The sequence below is a fragment of the Artemia sp. Qi Xiang Cuo genome, chromosome 18, assembly GCF_049724085.1.
Source record: "Artemia sp. Qi Xiang Cuo chromosome 18, ASM4972408v1, whole genome shotgun sequence".
NCBI lineage: Eukaryota > Metazoa > Arthropoda > Branchiopoda > Anostraca > Artemiidae > Artemia > Artemia sp. Qi Xiang Cuo.
This window is the reverse complement of record NC_142811.1, coordinates 8,849,177-8,869,431: the sequence shown is the minus strand read 5'-3', so window position 1 is coordinate 8,869,431 and position 20,255 is coordinate 8,849,177. Positions and strand designations below refer to the sequence as shown.

Below are 20,255 nucleotides of genomic sequence, written 5' to 3'. Positions count from 1 at the left end.
TACTGAAATATTCCAACTCTTGCATTTCAACAAAAGAAATTCAAAATGAACTTTGAAAAATCAAGAAAGTGTAACTGTGGCAAGGTAAGCCACAAGCAAACACTACTGAAATATTCCAACTCTTGCTTTTCAACGAAAGAAATTCAAAAAGAACTTTGAAAAATCAAGAAAATGTAACTGTGACATGGTAAACCACAACCAAATACTACTGAAATATTCCAACTCTTGCATTTCAACGAAAGAAATTCAAAATGAACTTGGAAAAATCAAGAAAATGTAGCTGTGACAAGGTAAACCACAACCAAACACTACTGAAATATTCCAACTCTTGCATTTCAACGAAAGAAATTCAAAATGATCATTGAAAAATCATGAAAATGTAAGTGTGACAAGGTAAACCACAACCAAACACTTCTGAAATATTCCAACTCTTGCATTTCAACGAAAGACATTCAAAATGAACTTTGAAAAATTAAGAAAATGTAACTGTGACATGGTAAACCACAACCAAACACTACTGAAATATTCCAACTCTTGCATATCAATGAAAGAAATTCAAAATGAACTTTGAAAAATCAAGAAAATGTAACTGTGACATGGTAAACAACAACCAAACACTATTGAAATATTCCAACTCTTGCATTTCAATGAAAGAAATTCAAAATAAACTTTGAGAAATCAAGAAAATGTAACTGTGATCAGGTAAACCACAGCCAAAAACTACTGAAATAATCCAACTCTTACATTTCAAGGAAATAAATTCAGATGAACTTTGAAAAATCAAGAAAATGTAACTGTGACAAGGTAAACCACAAGCAAACACTACTGAAATATTCCAACTCTTGCATTTCAACGAAGGAAATTCAAAATGAACTTTGAAAAATTTAGAAAATGTAACCATGACAAAGGTAAACCACAATCAAACACTACTGAAATATTCCAACTCTTGCATTTCAACGAAAGAAGTTCAAAATGAACATTGAAAAATCAAGAAAATGTAACTGTGACAAGGTGAACCACAACCAAACACTACTGAAATATTCCAACTCTTGCATTTCAAGGAAAGAAATTCAAAATGAACTTTGAAAAATCAAGAGAATGTAACTCTGACAAAGTAAACCACAACCAAACACTACTGAAATATTACGACTCTTGCATTTCAATGAAAAAAAATTCAAAATAAACTTTGAAAAATCAAGAAAATGTAACTGTGACAAGGTAAACCACAACCAAACACTACTGAAATATTCCAACTCTTGCATTTCAATGAAAGAAATTCAAAATGAACTTTGAAAAATTAAGAAAATGTAACCATGACAAAGGTAAACCACAACCAAACTCTACTGAAATATTCCAACTCTTGCATTTCAACGAAAGAAGTTCAAAATGAACTTTGAAAAATCAAGAAAATGTAACTGTGACAAGGTCAACCACAACCAAACTCTACTGAAATATTCCAACTCTTGAATTTCAACGAAAGAAATTCAAAATGAACTTTGAAAAATCAAGAGAATGTAACTCTGACAAGGTAAACCACAACCAAACACTACTGAAATAGTCAGACTCTTGCATTTCAATGAAAAAAATTCAAAATAAACTTTGAAAAATCAAGAAAATGTAACTGTGACAAGGTAAACCACAACCAAACACTACTGAAATATTCCAACTTTTGCATTTCAATGAAAGAAATTCAAAATGAACTTTGAAAAATCAGGAAAATGTAACTGTGACAAGGTAAACCCCAACCAAACACTACTGAAATATTCCAACTCTTGCATTTCAACGAAAAAAATTCGAAATGAACTTTGAAAAATCAAGAAAATGTGACTGTGACACGGTAAACCACAACCAAACACTACTGAAATATTCCAGCTCTTGCATTTCAACGAAATAAATTCAAAATGAACTTTGAAAAATCAAGAAAATGTAAATGTGACAAGGTAAAACACAACCAAACACTACCTAAATATTCCAACTCTTGCATTTCAACGAAATAAATTCAAAATGAACTTTGAAAAATCAAGAAAATGTAACTGTGACAAGGTAAACCACAACGAAACACAACTGAAATATTCCAACTCTTGCATTTCAAAGAAGGAAGTTCAAAATGAACTTTGAAAAATCAAGAAAATGTAACTCTGACAAGGGAAACCACAACCAAACACTACTGAAAAATTCCAACTCTTGCATTTCAACGAAAGAAATTCAAAATGAACATTGAAAAATCATGAAAATGAAACTGTGACAAGGTAAACCACTCCCAAACACTAGTGAAATATTCCAACTCTTGCATTTCAAAGAAGGAAATTCAAAATGAACTTTGAAAAATTAAGAAAATGTAAGTGTGACAAGGTAAACCACAACCAAACACTACTAAAATATTCCAACTCTTGCATTTCAACGAAAGAAAGTCAAAATTAACTTTGAAAAATCAAGAAAATGTAACTGTGACAAGGTAAACCACAACGAAACACAACTGAAATATTCCAACAATTTCATTTCAACGGAAGAAATTCAAAATGAACTTTGAAAAATTAAGAAAATGTAACTGTGACTAGGTAAACCACAACCAAACACTATTGAAATATTCCAACTCTTACATTTCAATGAAAGAAATTCAAAATGAACTTTGAAAAATAAAGAAAATGTAACTGTGACTAGGTAAACCACAACCAAACACTACTGAAATATTCCAACCCTTGCATTTCAACGAAGGAAATTCAAAATGAACTTTGAAAAATCAAGAAAATGTGACTCTGACAAGGTAAACCACAACCAAACACTACTGAAATATTCCAACTCTTGTATTTCAACGAAAAAATTCAAAATGAACTTTGAAAAATCAAGAAAATGTAACTGTGACAAGGTAAACCACAACGAAACACTACTGAAATATTCCAACTCTTGGATTTCAACAAAAGAAATTCAAAATGAACTTTAAAAAATCAAGAAAATGTAACTGTGATATGGCAAACCACAACGAAACTGTACTGAAATATTCCAACTCTTGCATTTCAACGAAATAAATTCAAATTAACTTTGAAAAATTATGAAAATGTAACTGTGACAAGGTAAACCACAACGAAACACTAGTGAAATATTCCAACTCTTGCATTTCAACGAAAAAAAATTCAAAATGAACTTTGAAAAATCAGAAAAATGTAACTGTGACAAGGTGAACCATAACCAAACACTACTGAAATATTCCAACTCTTGCATTTCAACGAAAGAAATTCAAAATGAACTTTTAAAAATAAAGAAAATGTAACTGTGACAAGGTAAACCACAACGAAACACTACTGAAATATTCCAACTCTTGGATTTCAACAAAATAAATTCAAAATGAACTTTGAAAAATCAAGAAAATGTAACTGTGACAAGGCAAACCGCAACGAAACTATACTGAAATATTCCAACTCTTGCATTTCAACTAAAGAAATTCAAATGAACTTTGAAAAATTATGAAAATGTAACTGTGACAAGGTAAACCACAACGAAACACTAGTGAAATGTTCCAACTCTTGCATTTCAACGAAAAAAAATTAAAAATAAACTTTGAAAAATCAGGAAAATGTAGCTGTGACAAGGTAAACCACAACGAAACACAACTGAAATATTCCAACTCTTGCATTTCAACGAAAGAAATTCAAAATGAACTTTGAAAAATTAAGAAAATGCAACTGTGACAAGGTAAACCACAACGAAACACAACTGAAATATTCCAACTCTTGCATTTCAATGAAAGAAATTCAAAATGAACTTTGAAAAATCATGACAATGTAAGTGTGACAAGGTAAACCACAACCAAACACTACTAAAATATTCCAACTCTTGCATTTCAATGAAAGAAAATCAAAATGAACTTTGAAAAAACATGAAAATGTAACTGTGACAAGGTAAACCACAACCAAACACTACTGAAATATTCCAACTCTTGCATTTCAACGAAAGAAATTCGAAATGAACTTTGAAAAATCAAGAAAATGTGACTGTGACACGGTAAACCACTACCAAACACTAGTGGAATATTCCAGCTCTTCCATTTCAACGAAAGAAATTCAAAATGAACTTTGCAAATTTAAGAAAATGTAACTGTGACAAGGTAAACCACAACCAAACACTACTAAAATATTCCAACTCTTGCAATTCAACGAAAGAAATTCAAAATGAACTTTGAAAAATCAAGAAAATGTAAGTGTGACAAGTTAAACCACAACCAAACACTACTGAAATATTCCAACTCTTGCATTTCAACGAAAGAAATTCAAATGAACTTTGAAAAATCAAGAAAATGTAACTGTGACTAGGTAAACCACAACCAAACACTACTGAAATATTCCAACTCTTACATTTCAATGAAATAAATTCAAAATGAACTTTGAAAAATCAAGAAAATGTAACTGTGACAGGGTGAACCACAACCAAACACTACTAAAATATTCCAACTCTTGCATTTCAACGAAGGAAATTAAAAATTAACTTTGAAAAATAAAGAAAATGTAACTGTTACAAGGTAAACCACAACCAAACAATACTTAAATATTCCAACTCTTTAATTTAAAGGAATAAATTCAAAACGAACTTTGTAAAATCAAGAAAATGTAACTGTGACAAGGAAAACCGCTACCAAACACTACTGAAATATTCCAACTCTTGCATTTCAATGAAGGAAATTCAAAATGAAATTTGAAAAATTAAGAAAATGTAACTGTGACAATGTAAACTACAACCAAACACTACTTAAATATTCCAACTCTTGCATTTCAAAGAAACAAATTCGAAATGAACTTTGAAAAATAAAGAAAATATAACTGTGACAATGTAAACCACAACCAAACACTATTGAAATATTCCAACTCTTGCATTTCAACGAAAGAAATTCAAATGAAATTTGAAAAATAAAGAAAATGTAAATGTGACAAGGTAAACCACAACCAAACACTCCTGAAATATTCCAACTCTTCCATTTCAAAGAAAGAAATTCAAAATTAACTTTGAAAAATCAAGAAAATGTAACTGTGACAATGTAAACCACAACAAAACACAACTGAAATATTCCAACTCTTTCATTTCAAAGAAAGAAATTCAAAATGAACTTTGAAAAATCAAGAAAATGTAACTGTGACAAGGTAAACCACAACCAAACACTACTGAAATATTCCAACTCTTGGATTTCAACAAAGGAATTTCAAAATGAACTTTGAAAAATCAAGAAAATGTAACTGGGACAAGGCAAACCACCACCAAACACTACTGAAATATTCCAACTCTTGCATTTCAACGAAAGTAATTCAAAATTATCTATGTAAAATCAAGAAAATGTAACTGTGACAAGGTAAACCACCACCAAACACTACTGAAATATTCCAACTCTTGCATTTCAACTAATGAAATTCAAAATGAACTTTGAAAAATCAAGAAAATGTAACTGTGACAAGGTAAACCACAACCAAACACTACTGAAATATTCCAACTCTTGCATTCCAACGAAAAAAATTCAAAATGAACTTTGAAAAATCAAGAAAATGTAACTGTGTCAATGTAAACCGCAACGAAACACTACTGAAATATTCCAACTCTCGCATTTCAACGAAAGAAATTCAAAATGAACTTTGAAAAATCAGACCTTTGGAGGGGGAGGGGCCGGGGGGAGGGGGTCGTTCTGTGTCTCAGTGCACAAAAAAAAGTATAAGAAATAGGGGAGGGAAGGGGAGGGGAGGAGGGGAGGAGGAGGGAGGGAGGAGGAGGAGGGGAGGAGGAGGAGGAGGGGATGGGAGGAGGAGGAGGGAGGAGATGGAGGGAGAGGGGCTCATTTGGGGGGCCAAAGGGGGGAGGGGCCCTTTGGGCCCCGGGGGGGGTCTGGGGGAACCTTGAGAGCCGGGGGCCCTTTGGGAGCCCAGTGGCCCTTTGAAGACCGGTGGCTTCCTTCGGGGTTGGGGTAGAGCAATCGGGGCCCGTTGGGTTGGGGTAGAGGACCTCACAACACTGTTCAATTGAAACTTGTGTATTATAACGACCACACTCAAAACCTCCTCCAAAATCTCTTCAAAAATCATATTTTAAAATGTCTCTAAGTGTTTCGCCGAAATAATTCCATAAAATAGCTAAAACGGTTTCGCCAAAATTACCCCCCAAACGGAATTTCAGCATGTTCCTTTTGTTTGGCATCTCTGTGCTAATGCATTTCAAATTATTTGGAAACCTTTTCGCGCGCTAAGATCAAAACATCTGCCTCGGAAACGATTCTCTTGTTAGAACTCCAAATTAATTCCCCTTTCGTGAATCAATTCTCTATAGAACAACAAATTAATTCCCCTTTTGTGTCAATCAATCAATCATGACATCATGTGTGATCTAACTGTTTCTCGGTGACAATTCTCTTTGGAAATGCTAGGACATTAATTAACCTGACGTCATCTGTCAGACATTAATTAACTGTTTCCGGGAACCTCATAACATCTGGCTCGAATAACAATAACAAATACTATTTCCGGATCATAACATCTGCATCGAACGTGCACTTACAACAACAACATTGACCCCATTAACCACGTGTTCTCCCTAATGACTCTGTTCAAAACAACAACAACATTGACCTTGGCATTTTGCATCGGAAACAATAACAACATTGACATTCGCTGAGGGCGTGCCAAAAACACACCTGGAGAAAGAGGTCATTGACCCCATTCTCCCTAGTGACTCTATGCCCATATATGGAGTCCCCCCTGGAGTTTTAAGAAAAAGTGTCCGGATTGGGATTCGAAGGGATGGTGTAATCGTGGGAGTTTTAAAAAAAAGTGTCCGGATTGGGATTCGAAGGGGTGGTGTAATCGTGGGAGATATTATGGCATCTCTACTGATTTTCCACGTGTAGGTATTTTTTGGGAGGGGGTATTTTCCGTGAGGTGTTATTTTCTGCGGGGTATTTTCCTTAAGGGATGTTTTTTGCGGGGGGGGGGGGTAAACGATGGCTCTCACCGTCTACATACTGCAATGTTTTTACCACTTTGATTATTTTTTTGTTTTCATTTCTTGGTATTTTCTACGCTCGTAGTTGTTTATCGTTTGGTTTTAAAAAGTTTAATTACCTGCTTCGATGGATCCGACGCAAAAGCTACTTTCTCTTTGTGTTTGGAAACTTTTGGTTTGATTTTTTTTTCTTACATAGATGAATCAGGCCTTTCCTGAACGATGAGTAATAAAAATCTGTTCTGAAAATATTGGAACTTTGAGAATTTAGATAACAGAAAAATCACTTTTTGTTGCGCTTTCTTTAAATTAATTAAAAAGATTCTTTCGAAAAACAATTTTTCGAATAAAAATAATGAGTCATATTAAACCAAAGACTAGCATAAATAAATTCCTATAATAATTCGAACCCAAAATGATAAGAATTACGGTACTGTTTTGCTTAACGGTACACAAAGGCTTTAGACAGTCGAATGAATGCCGTGATAGAGACCCGTAAGCGGGTAATTGTTATCTAAATAAAAAATTAAAAAAAAAATAAAAAAAATTATAAATTTTTTTTAATTAATATTAATTAAAAAATTTCTGAAAAATTAGTTTTTCAAAGAAAAGTAAAGGCCATTTTAGATTTAAGCTCAGCAGATACAAATACCTTTTAAAATTCAAAGTCAAAACGACCAGAATTTACTATTAAAGAATGAATGAAACCCAAAATGAACAGAAATTAAACAAAAAATCATAGCAAAAACATACAACAAGTAATAACATAAATGAATAAATAGATCTTAAAGCGAGTAATGCTTGGATTGAATATGAAAATCAAGCTTAAAACAAAAAAAAATATTTTGCTTTTGAAGCATAAATGAAACTTAAAACGAACAGAAATTAAATAAACAATCAATGCAACCAAAAATACAATAAATATTAAAGTAAATTAATAAATAAATCTTAAAACGAGTAAGACTTTGGCGCTTTACTGAAAACCAATTTTATGACAAATATTTTCTTTTGTACTTAATATTGAAAACAAACATTAAAATTATAGTAACATTTTGAACTGACGAGCTTTCAGCAATTAATATCAATATACATCAAATATTCAGTTTAAGTTATTAGCTCTTTTTAAAGTTGTTCAAGACGAATATATGTTCACTACAAACAAGTGTTTGGATACTGCCTCCTTTCTTAACTGTAAATAAAAGCCAAAAGCCTACTGCGTCTTAACTGAAAAAGAATTATATTACAAATATTTTCTTTTCCAGTTCTTACAGCGTTGAAAATAAAAATAAAATTACAGTGAAATAAATTCTTGAACTGATGGATCTTTTAACAATTAATATCATTATGCATCAAATATTCAATTTATTGTGGTTTATACTAGGTTTTAGACTTTTACAGTAAGAGACGGAGGGCATACCCAAACTCTTGTTGGATGTTTGTTCGTTTCAAGCTTGATTTGCATATTCAATTTAAGTTTCACTCGTTTAAGATTTATTTATTAGTTTACACTAATATCTATTTTATGTTGGTTTACATTGATCGTTTATTTAATTTCTTTTCGTTTTAAGTTTAACTTGCACTTCAATAGCAAAATATTTTTTTGTCGCTTTAAGCTTGATTTTCATTCTAAATCTAAGCCTTACTCGCTTTAAGATCTATTTATTCATTTATATGGTTACTTGTTGTATGCTTTTGCTATGGTTGTTTATTTAATTTCTTTTCGTTTTGGGTTTCATTTATTCTTTAATAGTAATTTCTGGTCGTTTTTACTTTGAATTTTAAAAGTTATTTGTATCTGCTGAACTTAAGTTTAAAATGGCCTTTACTTTTTTTTGTTTAAAAACTAAAATTTTTGGAATTTTTTTAAAATTAATTTTTGTTCGTTTTGATTGCAAAAAGTTTCAAGTTTTTAAAAATTCCTTATTTCAAAATCAAACTTAAAAAAAAAATCAAATATTCATCAAAATATCAAAACTGGTATCAAAGTGAAAAAAGGGGTTTGTGTCAACATCGGAGTTTTTATTATCTGATGTTTGAACTATTTTTAACAAAACGGCTATCTCAAACTTTGTATCGGATGGGTTTCTGGAAAAAGGGTGTGGGGGGGGCTTATTAACCTTCGGTCTCTTTTGACTCTGTAAAAGTGAACTAGAACTTTCTATTTTCAATCAAATGAACCCTCTCGGAAGTTTATACGAGAGAGAGAGAGAGATTTATTTTAAACAAACAATCAATTTAACATAAGTTTAGTGGCCACCCCAAGAAGTAAAAACTTGTCCAAGGGGGTGGCAAAAATACACTAACATAACAAAACAACAATAAAAGAAAAAAAACGAAAAAAATAATAACCTATCTATAACACAGTCCCCAAACAGCACCACAAACCTTAAACCATAACATTTTCATTAAATTTGCAATCATAATCATAATCATCACCCCCAGGAGCCATACATAATTAACAATAACTTAAAAAAAAAACAACAAAAAAAAACCACTAAAATTCATACTTACTAAAAAGCATCCCTTTAATTACTATCTTAACGAAGAAATATCACCTATATTTTTTATATTTTGATCAAGCTGGTTCCAACTTCTGATTCCCCTGTGAAGCAAAGAAAACATCGATCGGGCCGAAACTACCAGTGGAATATTAATCTCTGCAGACGACCTAGTATCATAATCATGGACAGAAGATCTCAGGTTAGCCAAGCTATCAAAACACGGGAGGTTTATACCCCTCTGAATCCTAAAAATGAATAGAAGTGTGTACAACTCCCTTAATCCAGAAGCTGGTAGTATCTTTACACGCTCATACACGTTTCGTACCGAGTCCCGGGGTTGTAGGTCATCTAACAGCCGAACAGCGTTGTTTTGTAGAACTCGTATTGGTCGAGCAATAGAAGGAAATGTTCCAAGCCAAACGCTACTACAATACAATATATATGGATGGATAAGGGAATAATAAAGAAGGCGCATAACAAAAGGAGGAAAAAAATGCTTAAGTTTTCTCATTATAACTAGGTTACGAGACACGGTTTTACAGACATAATGTACATGGCGCTTGAATGATAACACATCATCAATATAAACCCCCAGGTACTTATAAGAACACACCCGCTTTAAATCTCCATACTGTTTTGCAATATCCTGAAACCATGGATAAAAATCTGGTGAACGGGAAAAAATAACAAAATTAGTCTTACCCAGATTAATCTTTAATCTATTTACCCTCAACCAGGAATATAACCTATCAATAACATTTTTCATCGATGTTTGAAGTAATTCTTCTGTCTTCGCGGTACTAACAGCAACTGTGTCATCAGCAAATAATGACAGCGTCTCATTCCTGGGATTTTTGACCATATCACTAACATTAAAACAACAACCTGGGATACAATCAGGCATATCATTAATATACAATAAAAAAGAATCGGACCAAGAACTGACCCCTGCGGGACACCTCTAGTCACTGGGCGGGCGCCTGATTGTATACAAGTCATCTCTACAAACTGGTACCGGTTACTAAGGAAACTCCGTATAAAGTCAAGAGTTTTACCTCGGATCCCATAGACCTCGCATTTTTCCAGGAGTAGGCCATGGTCAACTGTATCAAAAGCCTTCTGTAAGTCTAGAAACACTGCACCAACCTTAAATCCTTCATCTAAAGCTATGTTAATTATACTAGTCAAAAATATCAATGAATCCTCTGTCTTCATATCTTTTCTGAAACCTAACTGATTATTATTAAAAAATTTAAACTTCTCTAAAAAATAGGTCAACCGATTACTAAAACATTTTTCAATAAGACGAGAAATAACTGGCAAGACTGATATTGGGCGATAATTACCCAAATCATTACTATCACCACCTTTATAAACCGGTGTCACTCTTACATTTTTTAAACAATCTGGAAACCTTCCTTGACGGAAGCAATCATTAATCAGTGATGTCAGAACACCAGATATACAAGGGAAAATGTATTTTAGAATTTTTAGGCTAACTAGGTCACTACCGGACGAACTATTTTTCATACTATAGATAATATCCCTTAACTCATCTAATGTAATCATCTTTAGATAGCGATACATTTGCAGGAGATGGTAGAGTAGATCCAAAGGGTGGGTCATCTGGAGACGAGGAAATCTTCTCGGCTATTTTTAGGCCTACTGAACAAAAATGATTTAAAAACTCATTACATATCCCAGTACCATCTGCAATTATAACCTCATTAACAGTCACTTCTGTTGGTAGAATATTAGACCGCTGACCTGTAACATTACGGATTATTTGCCAAGTTTTCAACGGGTTACTTTTAACATCATTAAACTTCATACTAAAATATTTTTGTTTAGCCTCACGGAGGAGATTATTCAAACAATTACGAAAAGCAAGGTATCGCTCTTTATTCTCATCCGTCGGTCTTAAAGCTTGTGACTTAAACAGTCTATCTCTTACATTTATTTTTCGAAGAAGGTCATGCGTTATCCATGGCTTCCTCCCATTATGTTTTCGACCATTCGAATTCTTCACTGCACACACTTCCTTAACCATTTCTAAAAGCTTACTATAAAAGAGTGAAAATTTAGTATTTATATCACTCTCATTTCCAAACAGAGATACCCAATCAATATGATCCATATTATTTTTTAGTTTCAATAGGGCACTGCGATCAAAAACTACAACTCTTTTACTCCGTTCAGGAGTTTCTCGCTTAGGGATAGATACTTCAAAATCTGCAAAAACACCAAAGTGGTCAGATTCCACATTTACAAGAACTCTTGGCGATCTAAAAGGTGAATTGGAAAAAATATTATCCAAAAGTTTTGCAGACGTCCTAGAAACTCTAGTTGGGATATTAATCGTTGGGAACAGTCCATAAGACATACACAAATTTAATAACTGAGAAGTCACAAAAGACTCCATATCCAGCATGTTAATATTACAGTTACCTAGAAAAAAACAAGGGTTAGTACTAATTTGTACTTTTGCCAGCTGTTCATGAAGATTCTCAAAAAATTCTTGAATAGAACCAGAAGGAGGCCTATATACAATTACTAAATATGTATCAAAATTATTCAATTTAGCTTGTAATACTAGTGTTTCACACACCATTTCCTTATATTCACTTAGATCATCTCGGACTCTAACACGGAGATCTTCACGAACATAAGCCGCAAGACCCCCGTGTTGACGTAACTCCCGGTTCCGATTAAACAAAGTATGTCCAGGTATATCTAAAAGAGCAGAATTGTGGTCCTTCAACCAGGTCTCCGTCAAAGCAAACACATGGAAAAGATTAAGTTTACCTAGATTCGCTAAAAAATCAAATGTCGTATTTAGGCCCTGACAATTCAAATGAAAAATCCCAAAATCTTCCGATCCACCATGCCGATACTCAACATCATGAAAATCATAACTAAAAACAAATTTAGAATCCTCAGGGGGGGTTAAAAGCTGGAACCACAAAGTCCAAATTTCTATTAATACATTCATTAAAATAATTATAAAAATTTACCTTCTTATTTTCCAAATCAATTATACTACGAGCCCCCAGGGGTAGAACAAGATCTATAACCAATATCTATTAAATATCCAAATGGCCTGTGGTGACGAATAGAGCATGTACCAATCACAATTAAAGATACTCTCTCATTACTCACAACAAAAAATTAAAGAAAAATAATCAAAAGAAAAAATGAAAAAATAAAACACCAAAAGAAATAAGGTATAAATTCTAAATAAAGGCAAGCGAAGAAAACAATGATTATTAATCACCAAAGAGCACAACATAATCACACAGAGGGTATCCAATCTAAACTCTAACAGCCAATTAAATTACTTAACCTTACATCACAAACTATAAAAACAAATATAATTTTCCTTGATTAACAACAAACAATCAAAACATTCACTTCTGCTTTCCGAATCGACCTTTTTGACTACGCCCTCCATAGTCATGGCTAATAACCGGTCTAGCGAGTTCAGTAATTACATCATTCTGAAAATACTTAGCGATCGATCCATCAGGGCGTTTAAATTGAACACAAGGTGGGAAAGATTTAGTAACCCATGCATCAAAACCCGCATCTCGTAACTGGGCTCGCTTATTAAATAAAATTTTTCTATCCCGACGTAACTCAGGGGTAGCATCATCACTAAGAAACGATTCCTTGAATGGACCAATATTCTTATTCTTTAGTTTTTTTGCACAGCGTAATAGACCAATTTTGTTTCCTTGTCACTTAGTTCAACTTTGAAAAATTTGGCATCCTTCTTACACTGAATAACTTTGAATGGTGGTACTGTAGGCTGTTCTAAACCCACTTTAAACAATATCCTGGAACAAAGCAACAGCAACATTTTCACTTTCGCAACCTGCATTCCAAACAATTATGTTTTTACCCCTCTGTTCAATTTCCAGTTTAATAAGCCTATCCGACATTCCAAAACTGCATTACCCTGGACCTTAGCTTCATCAACAAGAACTGATAATTGTGGTTTCAAGGATGAGTTCTCATTTGTTAGAACTTCAATTCTACTATCAAGAATAGCAACTTGAGAACCCTGGTCAGACTGGGTCACCTCTATTTTGGAAACACGATCGTCTAGTGTTTTTAACTTATCGTTCACCATGTCTAGTTTTCTACCATTTTCTTGGACAGCTTCAAGTACTTTATTAAAATTCTGTGATAAAGTTTCCACGGTAATTTGGGTGATAGAACTTCCGGTACTAGTAGATGTAGAATTCAACGGGTTTACTGAGTCCTCAGCAGGACGATTACGTTTACGATTACGACCCATACCAATTAAAGTAAAGAGACTTCGCCCACTTTAAATAGATAAATTGTTTGTTTACTCACTCTAATTTTAACGTACTGTTGGCTTTGGCCGTTAATTACTAGCACGGCTAAAAATATAACCAGGACAGGTACGCCTCAATAATGGCTAAATATCTAACTTGGGTGATAGAAGCGGCAACAGGGGAATATGGGCTTCGAAAATCCGTGAAGTAATCCAAATCTGCCACTGAACACTGATAACAAGCACCCTCGTGTGAACTACGCCGTTACTCGAGCGAGAGCATAATGATAATTCTAAACATTAGACGAGACTTACTCGCAAGGAGGGAGTTTGACTACCCCCCGAAAATCCAAAAAACGTGCTGTTTATAATCCTTTATATTCCAAGTTTTATAATCCAAACGTTGCACAATTATAATCCTTTTTCACTCAAATGTAATAACTATAGCTATTTACTGCATATATTGATCTTCACAGTACCACAGTAAATTAGATTGCAAAAATTACTAATCTGATGGTGCTCGTAAAACGTTCCAATTTCATTATGAAATAAATGTTCTTTTACTTCACTGAGATTAGATTGCGAAACTTACTAATTTGATTATGTTCGAAAAAATATCCGTTTTTAGATAGGTGTTATTGCTTTGAACTCTGAATGAATTACGAGCATCCTTTTCATAAGAACCACATACGGCCCCAGGACATAGCTTACACTGCCTGCCCCCGGGCCCTGGGGGGATGTGTCGACACCGGAGTTTTTGTTATCTGACCTTTGAACTATTTTGAAAAAAATGGCTCTCAAAGTTCTTATCTGATGGGTTTAAGGGAAAAGGGCGTGGAGCCCTTAAAAAGTGAACGATAACTTTCAATTTTCAATCATATGAGCCCTCTCCGAAGTTTATACGAGCAAACCTTCCATAAGAATCATATATGTCCCCAGAGCAATGCCTACAACGCCTGCCCCGGGCCCGTGGGGGGGGGGTGTCGACACAGGAGTTTTTTTTAAATGATCTTTGAACTATTTTTAACAAAATACCTATCTCAAATTTTTATCAGATGTATTTGGGGAAAAAGGGCTTGGGGGCCAGTTGCACTCCGATCACTTTTTACTCTTAAAAAGAACACTAGAACTCTCGATTTCCAATCGAATGAACCCCCTTTGAATTTTATTCAACGACCCCTTCTATATGAAGTGCCTCTGGGAAAAAATAAATGGAGTGTGGGGGTGGCTAACTGCCCTCCAATCACTTTTGACTCTTAAAAAGTGAATTACAACTTTCAATTTCCAATCAAATGAGCCCTCTATGGAAGCATCCCTTCCATAAAAACAATATATGCCCCCAGGGCATAACTTACAACGCCTACCCCCGAGCCCTGGGGGCTGTGTCGACACCGGAGTTTTTTGTTATCTGAACTTTGAACTTTTTTAACAAAATGTCTATCTCAAAACTTTTATCTGATGTATTTTGGGTTTGGAGGAGGAGAGGGGGGGGGGCTAGTTGCCCTGCGATCTCTTTTCACTCTGAAAAAGTGAACAAGAACTTTCATTCTCCAATCAAATGAGCCCTCTCCGAAGCTTATACGAGCATCCCTTCCATAAGAACTATATACGCCCTAAGAGCATTACTCATAACGCCTGCCTCCGGGCCCTGGGGGGTTGCGTCGACACAGGAATTTTTCTTATCTGACCTTTGAACTATTTTTAATGAAATTGCTGTTATAAAAGTTTTATCGGTTGGGATTGGGGGAAAAAAGGTGTGTGGGGAGGGCTAGTTGCCCTCGGATAGATAAAGTGATCGGAGGGCTTCCACCCCACCCTATTTTTTTCCCAAATACATCCGATCTAAATTTTGAGACGGCCATTTTATTTAGAACAGTTCAAAGGTTAAATGACTATACCATAGTTAAATAACTATGGTTCATAACCCTCAGCCTCTGGTGCAAGGGCTGTAAGTTATACAAGTTGCCTATTGTTAACATGTAAGTTTTTTTTATTAAGAAAAGATGGCATGTCTGATCCTATAAATAAAAAAGCATGCAGCATTAAGGTCAAACCTTAGGGAAATGTCAAGAAGAATGTCAAACACAATCAAAAAGCATTTATTCCTTTATTGGTTGTGAAAAGGAAATGCCAGGAACATTTACAATGGTATCAGCCGTCACATTGTTTGGAAAATATTTAGAAGCCTCTTCAACTATATTAAGAGGTACAATGTGCATCCAGTTTTAAAAGACGTTGTATCTGCTATGTGTCGAGGACAGCTAAGGGTATAAACCTGAGGATATGTTAAAACTTTCAAGGGCAAGTTGAAGGAATGTTGAAAAAAGGCTGGAGTGCATCCTGTCCCCCTCCCATGTCTTTTTTAGTTGCAATATCCTCAACGACATCTGATCAAAGTTCGTTATCTAGATTCACAAAGGTAAAATATTTTCAACACATATGTTTATTACTTAACGTCCAAAAGGTCTGATTCATCTGAAAAATACAGAATTAAATCAGCTTTAATGGTTTGTGACATTGGATCTTCTTTTTCTTTTGCAAAAATAAAACAAAGCTTTTTCGTGAATACTTTTGACAGGCGTTTATATCATAAATTTAAGAAGCAAACAATTTCAACAAGGTTGAACATGTAAAAATTCTAACTTGTGTTTTACCCAATAATATTGCCTAATATTTTTAGAGAACTGAAAATATGAGTTCAGTGGTTCAGTTGCACGATGGTTCAGTTACACGAGGGTTCAGTTGCATGGTGGTATAGTTGCACGATGGTTCAGTTACACGTTGGTTCAGTTGCACGGTGGTTCATCTGCACGGTGGTTCAGTGGCATGGTGGTTCAGTTGAATGGTGGTTCAGTTGCACGGTGGTTCAGTTGCACGGGGTTTAGTTACGTGAGGGTTTAGTTACATTGGGGTTCAGTTAAATGGGGTTGAGTTGCACGGGGGTTTAGTTACATGAGGGTTTTGTTAAATGGGGTTCAGTGCCCGGGGGTTCAGTTACACGAGGGTTCAGCTGCACGGTGGTTCAGTTGCACGGTGGTTCAATTACAGCGTTTCAATTGCTTGGGGTTCAGTTACACGGTGGTTCAGGTACACACACACCGTAGCCTTTTAGTACAAAAAAGTACATTTTTGGGTAGAGGTTTAATACTAGGGCAGGTGAATCTCTTATTTTTTTGCTCAAGTCTTTGGCTTGCTTACTGTTATATGAAAATACTAATGAAAACTAAAATTTGAACTCTCTATCCCTTTTTCCATCCCTCTCCTCTCATGTGCCAGAATGGTTCCAAATTACATACTATATTGCAGTCCCCATTCTTATGCTTATTCTGGTTTTGATTCTTAGTCAAATTTGTTGTGACATTATTATTAATTTATTTAACCTACACTTAATGGGGTGATTGAGGATTATCATACGTAATTATAATGTAATTCAATGTTTGTTTCTGGTGAAATTAGTCATCATGGATTGTTTTTGTACTATTACTTAAACTAGAACCAGTATAACGAAAAAAACAATTCGATGTACAAAAAATGTCTTAAAAACTGCTATATTGATATAGTTGAGCAAATGTTCCAATAAATTTAATATTCGTTATGAGTGATTTAATTGATTTTGTTACCTCCCTTACTTTTTATATATATAATGGAAAACAGGCATGTATGCCAAATCCTGGCCTTCAATATATATATATATATATATATATATATATATATATATATATATATATATATATATATATATATATATATATATATATATATATATATATATTATATATATATATATAATATAATATAATAATAATTTATTTTTAACCTACTATAAATGAAATGAAGTGGAGTAACACAATAAAAGAGAAATCACAAAAATACATTTAACATCAACACAAATAAATAAATATTACGCTCAATGCGCTATGGCTACTCGGATAAGAGTGTGGTTAACCCCTAAGGTAGCATAAATATTCTGTTGAAGACGGCTACTTTGTCTGACAAAACAACTTACAATATCCGGAGTGCCAAAAAAACCGCATGATCTTTCTATTACTGTATCTGCGAGGCAGATACAATAAAAACTTGCAATATCGGAAATATATAATTCTAATATGGTTAATATTCCCTGGTCGAAGCAGGATGTGAAGGCCAGCTGGGAACAAAACTGCATGGTCACAAAAACTCGAGTACAATTTAGCCAGTGCTTTTCTGTTATATCTCCCCCTGTTGGGGACAATTTTCGCATACCCCAGTCTCTTTAATATTACTCAATGCCCAGAAACCAAATAACGTAAGCGATTTGCACATATTGATCCCAAGCCATCGGAAAGATTTGACACATTTTACGGAAAATAAATCGTAATCAAGTGGCGTTGCTGAGGATTTTGAATTGAACACTAAATATTCATACTTGTCAGTGGTTGAGAGTGACAAACAGTATCGAAAGCTATAGATAGGTTTAACGCACAAAAATGAACTTCTGTTTTTAAACGATGTGCTTCTTGTAACACTGTTGCAAGTATACGGTGGGCATGCTGGAATCCTATGTGTGACTTAGAACCCAACTGATTTGCATCATAATCTACCTTATCTTGAATAAATGGAAGCAAAAATATTCAAATAGTTTACTTAAATTAGACGCTACAGTGACAGGGCGGTAGGATCCACAATTAAGCGGATCCTTCCCTCGCCTCAGAACAGAGGTAACGACCAACGGGTTTATCCTGGTGCAAGAGATGAGAGCACTTCAGATTGAAAGAACTCCTGAATTTCAGCATACTTATCTCACATGGAAGCGCTTCTGGAAAAGTGGGCATAGATATTTCGCGCCAAGTTTTCTAGTGTCTTAGGAAGTGATAAGCATGTATAGGATGAACATACGTGAATAAGATGGCATGAACATTTCACATTCAGTATATGGGACACCATGGCTTTCATTAGCGTTGAAGCAGATCTATTGCCTCCAAACCTGACGTTAGTAGTATTTGTAAAAAATCCAATAATATTTTGCTAGGGAATCGATTTTTTTTTTCAATGACTTGTTTGATGCAATTAGTAAGACCCTCAGCCAATTCATTACTAGATTCATTTTAGTGATGGTAAAGTTCAGGGGGTAAAGGTCATTTCTGACACAAATACATGTTAAATGTTGATTCAGGATGCAATTCTGACTATAGAGGTAAGTTTATTTCTTAGCTATCTGAATAATCCGTTAATATAAACCTTGCCCACAATTGCTGCATAGCCTAACCAATACTCCCTTATGTCGGTAGTTTACACCAATCAAAGCCATTGCATAAAAATTAAATAAATACTAGGCTACCTAAATAATATTCAGGGGTTGAGCTTTTTGAAATTTCGGCAATTACAGCACTGTAAGCCAGTGTTGCTGCATAAAATATTTTTTTAAAACCGAGCATACACAATATTTGAGAATTTTTCAGGCTTTTGTATGAAAAAATAAAATTTTCCCTTAAGATCCTTACTTTACCACAGATTTCCCTAAAAATCATTACTTTACCCCAGATTTTTCTTTGTCCCTAGATTAAAAATAAGTGTTTCTAACCGAAGGGATTTCTCCCTAAAATAGGGTAATCTCCCTAAAAGTGGAAGCCCTGTTGGTGTCCCTTGATTTTGTCAATGACATCGCGGCGTTTCACAGGATTGTTAAGCTCGGGAGAAATTCCAGAGATAACTACAGTAGTAGTGGATGTGTTTACATTTGGCTTAAACGTGGGAATGGACAAGGAGGGAAAATTTAGATCATAAGATGTCGCTTTTTCGTTTATCTGTTGAAGGGTTCGGTCTAGGGAGCTAATCTTACTGGCCAACCTGAAATATGCTACTGTGTGGATAACCGGCACTTCATTAGGTGAGACAATGACAAAAGTAGGCAGCAGGGAATTATAAGGGTCACATTGGCGCAGCAAGTCCAAAATATCTGTCAAATTTCTCTGCGAAGCTTGGTCACCCTGCCGCTTTGGAACAGCTTTATTCGGATCTGCTATTCCCCAAAACTCCGCTTTGGCATTTTAAATGTCTTTATCATCAAAAAATTCCAGTGCGTGATCAATTATCATCACTTCATCGATTCCTTCACGAAAATTTGATTGGAGAAAATTCAGAACAGGCGAAAATGCTTATTCCACTAACATGGTGCTCACGTCATAGCGATAATAACGGCAATGCCAATTCAAGGTCAAATGAGTCCATAGATATAGCCAGGTCAAAATCCAAACAATCAGTCCTTATACGCAAGACGAAAATATAAACTTTCTCGAGGAAAACAACTTCAGTAAAATTCTGTTATTTCATTTAATCACTGGGTCACTGAATTAAGAAGTAACCGTAGGAGAGGATTATACGTCACCAAGTCAATTGTTGTTACGAAATGATATCCTATTTGAGACGTTTTCACATTGAGATCTAAACAACGACTATATATATATATATATATATATATATATATATATATATATATATATATATAT

The 20,255-nt window shown here is 34.3% G+C and overlaps 1 protein-coding gene across 3 annotated transcripts in view; it reads left to right on the top strand.

Moving 5' to 3' along the window:
- Positions 1-20,255, top strand: part of Cdc23 (cell division cycle protein 23) — a 118,754-nt gene that overhangs the window by 44,074 nt on the left and 54,425 nt on the right. The gene's annotated exons all lie outside the window — the stretch shown is intronic.